The 11,590-nt window shown below is 32.1% G+C and overlaps 1 pseudogene; it reads left to right on the top strand.

Annotated features, from left to right (window-relative positions):
- Positions 1 to 6,291: 6,291 nt before the first annotated feature.
- Positions 6,292 to 9,058, top strand: LOC108766879 (mevalonate kinase-like; annotated as a pseudogene).
- Positions 9,059 to 11,590: the final 2,532 nt, after the last annotated feature.

Genomic DNA, 11,590 nt, shown 5'->3' on the forward strand with positions numbered 1-11,590 from the left:
TTCGTATAAATATTTTACTTAAGCTGCTGTAAAAGATTATCAGTAAGCCTCATTCTGAGAACTTTAATATTATATTTTTGTTATGATTTGATATATATATAGATACATACATACTTAGGCGCGGTTCCACCAATGTAAAATTAAATTTAATCCAGATTAAATTTACTTTTTATCTTTTCCTAATTCTAAAACCCCAACAGGATAAAAGTTACAATATTGCTACAATATTGTAACAATATTACAAATTGCAGCAATGTTGCTGCAAGTTTTGTGCTATTGAGGAAATTTAAAAAGATAAACAATAAGTTAAATCAAGATTGAAAGTTGATTTTACATTGATGGAGATTCCTTAGAGATTCCTGTACATAATCTATCGGAAACCTTAGTCATCTTTTGTAACATTTGCAGACTCTCATCCATGTGTGAATCAAGGATTACTATGCGCAATGGGTATGTCGCATCCAAACCTAGACATTATTTGCATAATTGAGCGGGATTTTTCACTTGGAGGGAAGATCACTAATAACGGCGGAGATGGGTATGCATTCATTCTGCTGCTACCAAACAGCACAAACGAATTCATTCAAGAACTTATCAAGACATTCGAGTCGCACAATTTCCTTGCCAAGATAGTCACTTTGAATTGCAATGGATTGAGAATTGAATAGCATGTTGGAATAAATACCTTGCTCGTAATATCAATAGTTAAATATAAACAATAAATAACTCATGTTAAGATTGTACGTTATGAAGAAAAATAGAATTTTATATAATAATTCTGTATGCGCGCATTAGCGGATTAAATATATAAATTGTATTCTAAAGGTTTAAGACGTTCGTACGAAATTACAAGAGATCCCGGTTTGACTCCTGGCAGAGGTAATACTTTTCGCAATAAATTTATTTACAGTTTTTCAGTACATTAATTTTATTCTAATAACATGCCAGATTGAGCATCAAATTATTAATTGTTTATTAATTTAATTTGTGGTATTATTATAGTAGTTTGATTGCGTTTACAAGTTCAATAATTTCGGCGCACAATTTAAATAACTAAATATTTAGTATATAAATTCACATAGAAATTATTTAAAAGTATTAAAGATCCAGTTTCGATCGGAATAGGCTTCTAGTTTATCGACTGTGTTCTTACATGTACGGTCTAAAATAAGATTCTTATTGTATATAAATTGTATTTACACTTGTATATTATGTTCTGATTGTTTGTGTGATTTGAGTTTATTAAACTAAATTGTTCTTACAGAGAGTAAATCGTTTCTTATTATAAACATTATAAACGCTCTGAAAAGATATTACCTTTAGTTCAACATATACTAAAGAAGACGGCGGATCAATCTAACAATTGGTAAATTTCTAATTGCTAAATTTTAATTATCATCTTCGATTTGTATCAAGACAAGGCTCTCACTGTTTTATTGAAAGTAATATTCTTATATTACATATATATACATATATATACAGGGTGTTTGATAATTAATGAAAAATCTTTTGCATAGGGGTAAAATGGACTAAACTGAAAAGAAAAGTCCTTTACCATTTTACAATTTTCGTAATAGTTAACAAGATATTAATTACTAAAAATTGTCGAAAAATTAGTTTTCAATAATTTTTTACTCAAAAACTATCAACTTTACAGAAAAACTGTAAGAGACAAAAATTGTTTACTATATTCTCATAGAGTTCTAAGAATTTTTTCAGAATTTTTTATCAACTTTTTAGTATTGCATTTTCTTATTTTTACCAACATGAGAAAATACGGTATTAAAAAATTCTAAAAAAATTCTCAAAACTTTACCAGAAGAAAATAAACAATTTTTGTCTCTTACAGTTTTTCTGTAAAGTTGATAGTTTTTGAGTAAAAAATTATTGAAAATCAATTTTCGGCAATTTTTAGCAATTCAATAATGAAGAATATGTAATCCAGAGTTGTACATAAAAGAAGTGGAGATAAATAGCGTTGTCTTGCTGACACCATTAGGTCAAAAGGATAAACCGAGAAACCGATCTGATTGTGAGTAATTTAAGCTTATTGGATCTTTTCCACGCATGAATTGCAGAGACTCGATAACGAATTGGTAATGAATTACATTTGTCGCAGTTAGCATTTCATTAATTAACATACAACAAGAGTAATATGTATTAACCCTCACAGCACATCGACATTGAAATAAGGTTACAGTAACTTTAAATTGTAAGATTGTAACATTAAACGGAGATTAATAAACCTATCATTAACCTCCCAGTAACATGAAAATGATCTTCCAAACTGATTACATTAACATCCCAGAAACCTCTGGTTTAAGTATCCCATCGTTGTACTACTAATAGAGATATATATATTGCTAAAATGAGTATTATTATTGATTAATATCTTATTCCAGAATACATATCATAAAATTATAATTAAAAAAAAATTTTTCCCTGAATTCGGGAACTAATTTCATAGTACTTCGAAGCGGTCACCCATCCGATTGCATACCGCCATTTACTATCCTTGACTTCTGAAATCGTCTGGAAACCGCTGCTGTTTTTGAAATTGTTTATTTACGAGAAGCTTACATATTAGTTAAAATGGATACAAAAATAAACAAAAGAAAAAACGCTCTTATCTATATGTTGATACTTTTAGACGGTATTGGGAACTCTCGCCGCCATGTTCAATATCCTGATGGTTTTAAATTACATGTAGGTGATGAGTATGATGTGTGAATGAATAATCTCCCTCGTGGGAGATAAAGAAGTCATTTACATATCCTAAAGTTGATGTTTTTTAATTCAGAAAAAAGAATCTCAAATTCAGTTAAAAAAACTGAATTTGGTATCGATCTTTGGTTATGGAATATAAAATAAATAAATAAAAACCTAGCTACGTATCCCAGGTCATTTAACAATTAACAAAAACTTAAACGAATAGCAGGATGTGAATAAAATTGCCTCAGGTATTGTACACTCACATACACTCCGCCCTTACATACACACATGCACACACATTACGATTACTCGCGTTCAGACAACTCACTCATATATATATCCGTAATCTTACTTATATATACATTATGTAAAGGCTAAGTATACATATATATATATATATATATTTACATGTTGCTGTAGATTGCTTAATGGATTCCTTAGCTTATGTATTAAGAGACCGAGCTACTTGGTCAGTCAAACATAAAAATATTGTGTAAGATTGAAAAGGGAGATGTGTGCGATGGATATGTCTAAGTGGGGTCAAACCACCAATAATCCTCATTCTTTGATCTTCCTTTTAATTTAACAGGATTAGGAATGGACATGTTGTAACACCACTTGATATTAGGATCAGCGCTTGACGAATGCGGTGGATATCCGAATTTTTTATTATTATTGTGTCTAGGGAAATGATATATATATCAGCGATATACCACTATCGTCTTGTATAAATCCTTTTTGATCAAGATACAAAAACGTTTTAGGAGGAATAAAACCAGAGATCAAAATTTTTTCGTGATACATTGAATTTGGATATAAAGCACAATATATTAGACTATTTTCCTTAATCTTATTTACTTGTACGTAGTGGTCGCGGATTAATTTAATAATAAAATTATCAATTCGAGGAATGTTAGCTTTATTATGTAGAATACTATTGTTATCATAGCTTGTGTAATCCATATGTTCAGATCTATACGTACTTAGACAAGCGCGCAAACACTTTCTTTCGAACAGTCGGATCCTCTCCATAAGAGATGCACTAACATGGAACCATATAGGGCATCCGTATGTAATTATAGGCCTGACCAATAATTGGTAGCAGATCAATTTAATCTTGGGATGTAGATACTTGGAGTAAAACAGTCTTTTATGTTGCATGAATGAATTATTGGCTTTCTTCAGTTGAATATCTATATGGTTCTTATAGTGTAATCTCTCATCGAGATTGATTCCAAGATATTTGACGGCCTTTTTATGAGGAATACTTTGTGCCTTGTTATCCTTCGGGGAGCTTTTTTCTATGTGAAATGTTTTATATACTTTCCTCACGTTTCTGTTCGCATACGTTGTTTGCTCTAAATAAAATCGTTTCGCATTTGTCTATATTGTGATTTGTAGTTTCCAAGTGTGACAGTAGTATTCTAGTTTTTTAATGCTTCTTGTAACGTCTGTTGAATTCTAGAGGGCCAGCTGTCCACCGAGTACACTATCAGATTGTCTGCGAATGCAATAGCCTGATGCTTATCTGGTTGATTTAAGTCGAATATTCTTAGAGTTTCAGCAGTATAAATGTTAAACAATATAGGCGAATTAACTGTGCCCTGCTGCAATCCGTTGTTGATTTGGAATGTCTTATTTGCGACAGTATGAAATACTGTCCACCCCGAATGCTGTTGTTAGCGATCTGTTAGAAACCATACTTAGTATGATTGTAATCAAGTGTTCTGGAAAGTTTTTTTTTATTAATTTAAATATTAATCCATCTAGCCACACGGTATCAAAGGCTTTCTCTAAGTCTATCAGACATGTACCCAAGCATTTCTTATTATTAAGCGCCCAATTTATATCCGAGGTCAGCCTATTAACCGCATGGATAGTGGAATGTTTATGTCTGAAGCCAAACTGACTTTCAGGTATGATTTCGTTAGATTTGCAGAAAGCGACAATACGATCATTGATAATTGTCTCAAACAATTTACTGATATTTGGTAGGAGGCTTATGGGTCTGTAGCTTGATGGATCAGTTTTATCTTTATTTTTTTTCCGGATTGCAACTACCTTAGTTGTTTTCCATGTATCAGGAAAGAGCGAATAATTCAGTAAGTTGTTAAAGATTATTGTGTAGTTATAAATCACGTTATTAGGAACATTTTTGAGAATTATGTTAGGAATTCCATCTAGACCGAAAGATTTTTTATTGTTCAACTTTTTGAATCTTTTAGATAGATCAAACGTATTAGTAAAATAATTTTTATAAACTTCATGTTGGGGGTTGTCTGCTATATTTTTATTATCAAATACACATAATGTTGAATTATTCGTTCTTTTATTTTCAATTTGGTCTGTAAATGACTTAATTTTTTTATCAATCAAATTGTAGAGTTTTGGTCTATTATTAGCTGTAGTTCTATTATTTATGCTAGCAAAGTGAGCACCTATGGTATTGAGCTTATCTTGCAAATTATTTATGAGGACATGATCGCTTTTGTCTCTTTCTAAACTGGAAATATCAATTTTAGCATTATTTAATATAGGTGACTTAGATGGGATTTTCAATGTAGCTATTCTGGAAACCGCTGCACTTCAATGATCCACGAACACCTGTATAATCATGGGTGTATAGCTGTGATATATCTCTTCAATATATGATGGTCCTAATAAAAATTTGTGCAGTTCAACTGAACATCCAGTCAGTTACTATCTAATATTTAATTTTAATGTTATAAAGACTATTTTCAGGTTAAGCAATCATACGCTGTACTTTCGCAGTAATTTCGCATTACCGCATGCTTGATTATCTGGGTATATATATATTAGTATAGTGAGACTGCGTGTCCAAAATTTATTGCCAGTACCAAAAATCTATAGAGCGATTATATTCATAAGTTGAAATATTGGACGAGTTCAAGACGGCAAAGTGGCTAAGTACGCTTGCCGAGCAATCGAATATGATTGGTTGGATCTATAAATAACAACCAAATACGCTTGCCAAGCAATTGAATATGATTGGTTGGACCTATAAGTAATAAGTAATAAGTAATAACCAATTATGTTCATTTGCTCGGCGAGCAGGTTAGCCGCTTTGTCTCAACTTGAACGTTTTTGTTGTTTTGTGTGTGTGTGTGTGTGTGTGTGTGTGTGTGTGTGTGTGTGTGTGTTTTGTGTGTGTGCCCCCATTGACATAAGATTCCATTAACCTTCCAACAATATTAAAATGTAAGATTCATACAAGGTTGTTGAAATATTGACACAAGATTGCATTAACCTTCCAACAATATTAAAATATGAGGTTCATACAAGGTCGCTGAGAGAGAGAGAGAGAGAGAGAGAGAGAGAGAGAGAAATATTAACATAAGATTCCCTTAACCTTCCAACAATATTATAAAGTAAGATTACATTGTAAGGTTAGTGGCATACACCAGTAACCTTTTCACAAAACTATGTAAAATTGTAACCATTCTATAATGACCTTAATGTAATATCCGGTGCTGTGAGGGAAGTTATACCAGTGGACTCTATTTTCTTGCTTTGATAAATACAATTCATATTTACAGGATAAACGGATTTTGTGTCTGACTTTCAATCAATCGACATTACGTTTGTCTCCGGATAATAAATAAATTTTTCGTCACGTGAAGGTTATGTATAGGTTCACGGTGTCTGCACCGGGCACGGTACTTTTATGTGGAGAACGTAACAAAAGTTGTGTAGCAGCCGGTTTAGCATGCGTACCGTACTTACATTCTCTTCGTTTCCTACACAAGTAGTTCCAAGAGATTATATCAAAATAGATTTTCACAGTATTCAATTACATATGAAGATATCTTTACGCTTATTTCTCTTACATTTTTATAATAAAAATTACGATCGAACACTTAAACGTCAAAAGTTGCTTAAATCAGTGAGAAACTTTATAAAATTCTTGGAGGGCCTTCCCGGCAATTACGAACACAGCAATTTCGCACATCGGTTAAGCTTACGAGTTTTCTTGTTTCTTCTCGTTACTATTAGTTATTAAAAAGGCATCATTATAAAATCATCTTTCATTGTGGACCTATCATCGGAATTACCGATTGGTGAGGGCCTGGGCAGTTCGGCCTCGTTTGTGGTATGTCTAGCGGCATGTTTTTGGCGTTGGTATCTCCTGCAGAAAGGAAAGAGAGAGGTCTGCAACAGATTTAATTTTAAAGATCTTATACATATCGCGGAATATGCTATGGAGTGTGAGATTCTTGTATACGATTCCTCCAATATGATCAACACCATAATATCTGCGTATGGAATGATAAACATATTCAAAGAGAAGGAATGGCAGACATACGATCTTTCTGTCGTGCCGAGCATGAAGATCCTTCTGGTCTTTTCGAATGTTAGCCAGCAGAAAATCAAGCGAAGCTTGATGGAAATGAAAGTGAAAGAGCATTTATCTCTTTCCGCTGATTTTATTCTAAATAGTATCGAGACTATATCGGAAAGGTTTATTCGGACGCTTCAGAAGATTGACAAAGAAACGCATTCCTTAAAACGGCAGGAGATCGTTGAAACTAATTCAGTTCATCTCATAAACTATTGGGTATGGGAATAAGTTTCCGCCCTTTTTGAAAAGAAAAAGATGTGTTTATTTAAACAAATCTATATAAGTGAGTTTATTCAAAGTATGCTCCTTCGGAAGCGACAACTTTCTCCCACTTTTCCGGTAATAAACGGATTCCTCGAGTGAAAAAATCTGGTTCTTTTGAAGCGATCCATTCATCAAGCCATTTTTTGATATCTTCATAAGAATTGAATCGTTCTCCAGAAAGGGCCGACTGCATGGACCGGAACAAATGAAAATCTGAAGGAACAATGTCCGGTGAATACGGCGGGTGGGCCAGAATTTCCCACTTTACTCCTTCCAAGTATTTCTTGACCGGTTTTGCAACGTGTGGCCTAGCGTCGTCATGTAACAGAATCAGCTTGTTGTGCCTATTGTCCCATTCCGGTCGTTTTTCTTTCAAAGCTTGGTTTAAACGTATCAGTTGTAGTCGATAACGATCGCCAGTGATGGTTTCGGACGGTTTGAGCAGCTCGTAATATATAATACCTCTCTGATCCCACCAGGTGCACAACTTAATCTTCGAAGCATGGATATTTCGTTTTGGCGTTGATGGACCTGGTTCACCTGGCATCACCCATGTTTTCAAGCGTTTAGGATTATCGTAGTAGATCCATTTTTCATCGCCAGTTACGATACGATGTAGAAAACCCTTCCTTTGTTGTCGTTGACGAAGTATCTCGTAGATGACCAAATGTCTTTCCATGTCTCTCTCTTTCAATTTGTATGGCACCCAATTTCCTTCTTTTTGCACCATTCCCATTGCGTGTAGACGTTTTCCAACAGTGGATCTATCAACATTTAATTCTTTTGACAACCTATCGAACGTTAAACATGAATCTTCTTCGAGTAATGCTTGCAATTCTGCATCTTGAAATTTTTTCGGTGCACCTTCGCGTTCTTTGCCACGCACGTCAAAATCACCACTGTTGAATCGCCGAAACCATTCTTTACAACTGGTTTTCGATGGAGCATGCTCACCGTAAACATCTACGAGCAAACGATGCGATTCTGCAACACTTTTCTTTAAAATAAAATAATGGAATAAAACTAAAGCAAATGTTGCTTTTTTGGAATAAATTCCGACATCTTCAACGCAAAAAAAGTTACTCTTTTTTACGCTTCGAACGAATGCCAACTATTGGGCTCAAAAGTTTGAACACAAACCTTTCAAACACATGTGTTGCCGTTCTATCAACACACAAGCAATGCTACTAACGACATCTTTCTACAATGGGCGGAAACTTATTCCCATACCCAATATTATAAAAATTTAGTGGTAAGTCTCATTCTACGAATTTTGATATAATTTAATGCACATGTTTGGAACTATCTCTTAAAGTCATCGTGATTATTTTTCCCGTACATAGCTATACGCTGATAACTTTAATAGTTTTCTAACGTACTTTACTTCTCATTCACATGAATCAGGGACTACTAAGAGCATTAGGCACCTCACATCCAAATCTAGACATTATTTGCGCAATTGCGCGGAATTCTTCACTTGGAGGAAAAATTGCCGCCGGCCGCGGATTTGGATACGCATTTGTTTTGCTGCTACCAAGCGACTCACAAGTAACACTATGGAACTGCCATACGCCGATTTTTCTGAAACTGTGCATACAAGTAGTTCTTCAAACACTATTTGACAGGCAATTTTTCGTTTTTCTCCAAAAACGAATTTTAGGGTGGAAATCACCTCTACCATTTTTTAGGGGTGGACAGGAGTATTTTACAGACCGTTTGTAGGATTTCTATGAAATTTGGTATCTAAGGGTTTTTGAGGTCGCTGATTACGAATTTGAAATCAGTTTTTAAAAATTCAAAATAGCGGATCCAATATGGCGGTCGGATTTTAAATTATTTTAAGGATTTCTATCAAACATATCTAGGAATTTTCGTGGTCGCTGATTACGAATCTGAAGTCTATTTTTGAAAATTCAAAATGGCGGATACAATATTGCGGTCGGGGATTTTATTTTTTATCAGATTTCTAAAAAACATGGTATATATGGATTTTTGGGCTCTGTGATTACGAAGTCAATTTTTAAAAACTAAAAATGTCGGATCCAATAAATCGGAGAAAATTTTATATATTATAGATTTTTACGTAGGTAACTTGGAATTTCCGATCTTCTTCAGTCGTTAATTAAGAATCAGAAATTATTCTCCGGCGTATTTGCCGGAGTTACCCTAATATGAGTAGTTGAATATGAACAATGAATAAAAAAACCTCATGCTAAGAATTTATGACGCATGTTATGTAGAAAAGTTTACATAATATATTTTGTACGCATTATAATGGACTAAGTATAGAAATTCGCATTTGTCGAGTTAGATAAGATAACGGAATATTAATAAAATAATATAAGATATTTGCTTCTAAAAATATGTAATAAAATATGTATTACCCTGAGAAAAAAGTGATGTGGATTTAATTTAAAGTCTATATTACAGGTTGTCACCAACACAAGTAATTAATTTGATATTTTTATTGACATAAAGGCCTGATTATTGAAATAATAATTTATGCCTTTATGTTAATAAAAATATATATGACTTAATCACTTATGTTAGTGACAGTTCGTAATATGTAGACTTTATTTGAATTAACAGCATTTTTTTCTCAATGTATTTATAAGTATATACATTTTATATATATTTTATATATACAAATATGTATAATATAAAAATGTATATAAAAAGCATAATATAATAAATGATTTAAACGTACAATAATAATAGAACTACTATCATTATTAATATTTTATATTATCTTATTACTATTCTATCTTGTATTAGCGTTTTTCATGAATGTACAACGAATGTATCATATTAAATACTTGTGGACGATTTTCTTGTTTTAATAAACAAGTTTAATCTGCAGGATTCACGAATTACGTGTTTGATTTTTACGATCTCTGTCGCTCGACATTACTCCTGTCCTTTGTATAACAAATTTTTCGACGTGAAAAGCAGGTGCAAGTTTAACTTGTCCGTACCGGGCACGATGCTTTTATACAGCGAACCCATAAAACGTAACAAAATCTATATATAGTAGTCAGCTTAGACATACGTACTACATTCACATTTTCTTCGTTTCCTATAGTAGTAGTTCGAACAAATTTTATCGATATAGATTTCTCCAATATCCAATTACACGTAAAAATACCTTTACACAAAATTTCATACTCTTCTATATGACAAAGATGATAATTGCACACTTACTGGCATTCAGTGGTGTAAAACAGTAAAAGATTTTATCACTTCCTTGATGAACTGTAATGGTATCTATGAACCCAGCAACCATGCTCGTCAGTTAAGCTTACAAGTTTTCTGTTTTCTTGTCATTTCTATCAGCTATAAAAAAAATATCAATATAAAATCATTTTTTTATTGTGGAATTATCAATGAAATTTCTAATTAAAATATAACAGTAATAAGGCTCAATAAATTTAAAAAAGCACTAAACAAAGAAGGACTACGAGCTTAAAAGTTAGTCATTATAAATTTGAAATTTTAAGAAGTCACAAAATAAAAACATGTCATTTCGTTATATTATAAAAATTTAATTTGCCGGCAATAAGCAATGAAACACAAACAAAACAAACGTTTCGATCCCTGTTGGATCATTATCAATGTTACAATACAAAAATAAAACGGTGAAGATATTAAAAAATTAGAATATAAAAATTATAATTCGCTCTTAATCGCAAAACTTATTATAATAAGACTCACAGTATTTAATGTAATAAAACACGCTCAGTATAACTTGAAACTTGTACAACCGTTGTAGTCAGTAACAATGTGAACTTCTGGACATAGTATGCAGATTAAAACGAATTTGTATCTGTTAAAACGTATATAAAAATATTTTTAAAAATATAATATTAAAAGTACATAAAGCAAGGAAAAGTATAAAAAACCAAATACAAAAAGAAAAATATATATAACAATAAATAAGTAATCTAGGATTCTTAGAAATACAAACTGAATTAATAAAGAATAATAAAAAAAAAAAAATGTGTAATGTCCAATAACAAAGTAAATTATAAAAAATAACAATTGGTAACAGTTAAAATAAATAATAAAAAATACGTTTTCTAGGGATTACATACGTAGTATATAAATTCACATAAGAATCATACAAGCATTAAGATCCAGCTAGACCGTTTAAGGCTTTGATTTCTATAGTTTGTGTTATCACATATACGGTTCTATAATATATTATATTCATAAAAAATACATTATAAATCGTATATCAATATAACATAAAATTGT

The sequence above is a fragment of the Trachymyrmex cornetzi genome, unplaced genomic scaffold (genome assembly GCF_001594075.2).
Source record: "Trachymyrmex cornetzi isolate Tcor2-1 unplaced genomic scaffold, Tcor1.1 scaffold64, whole genome shotgun sequence".
NCBI lineage: Eukaryota > Metazoa > Arthropoda > Insecta > Hymenoptera > Formicidae > Trachymyrmex > Trachymyrmex cornetzi.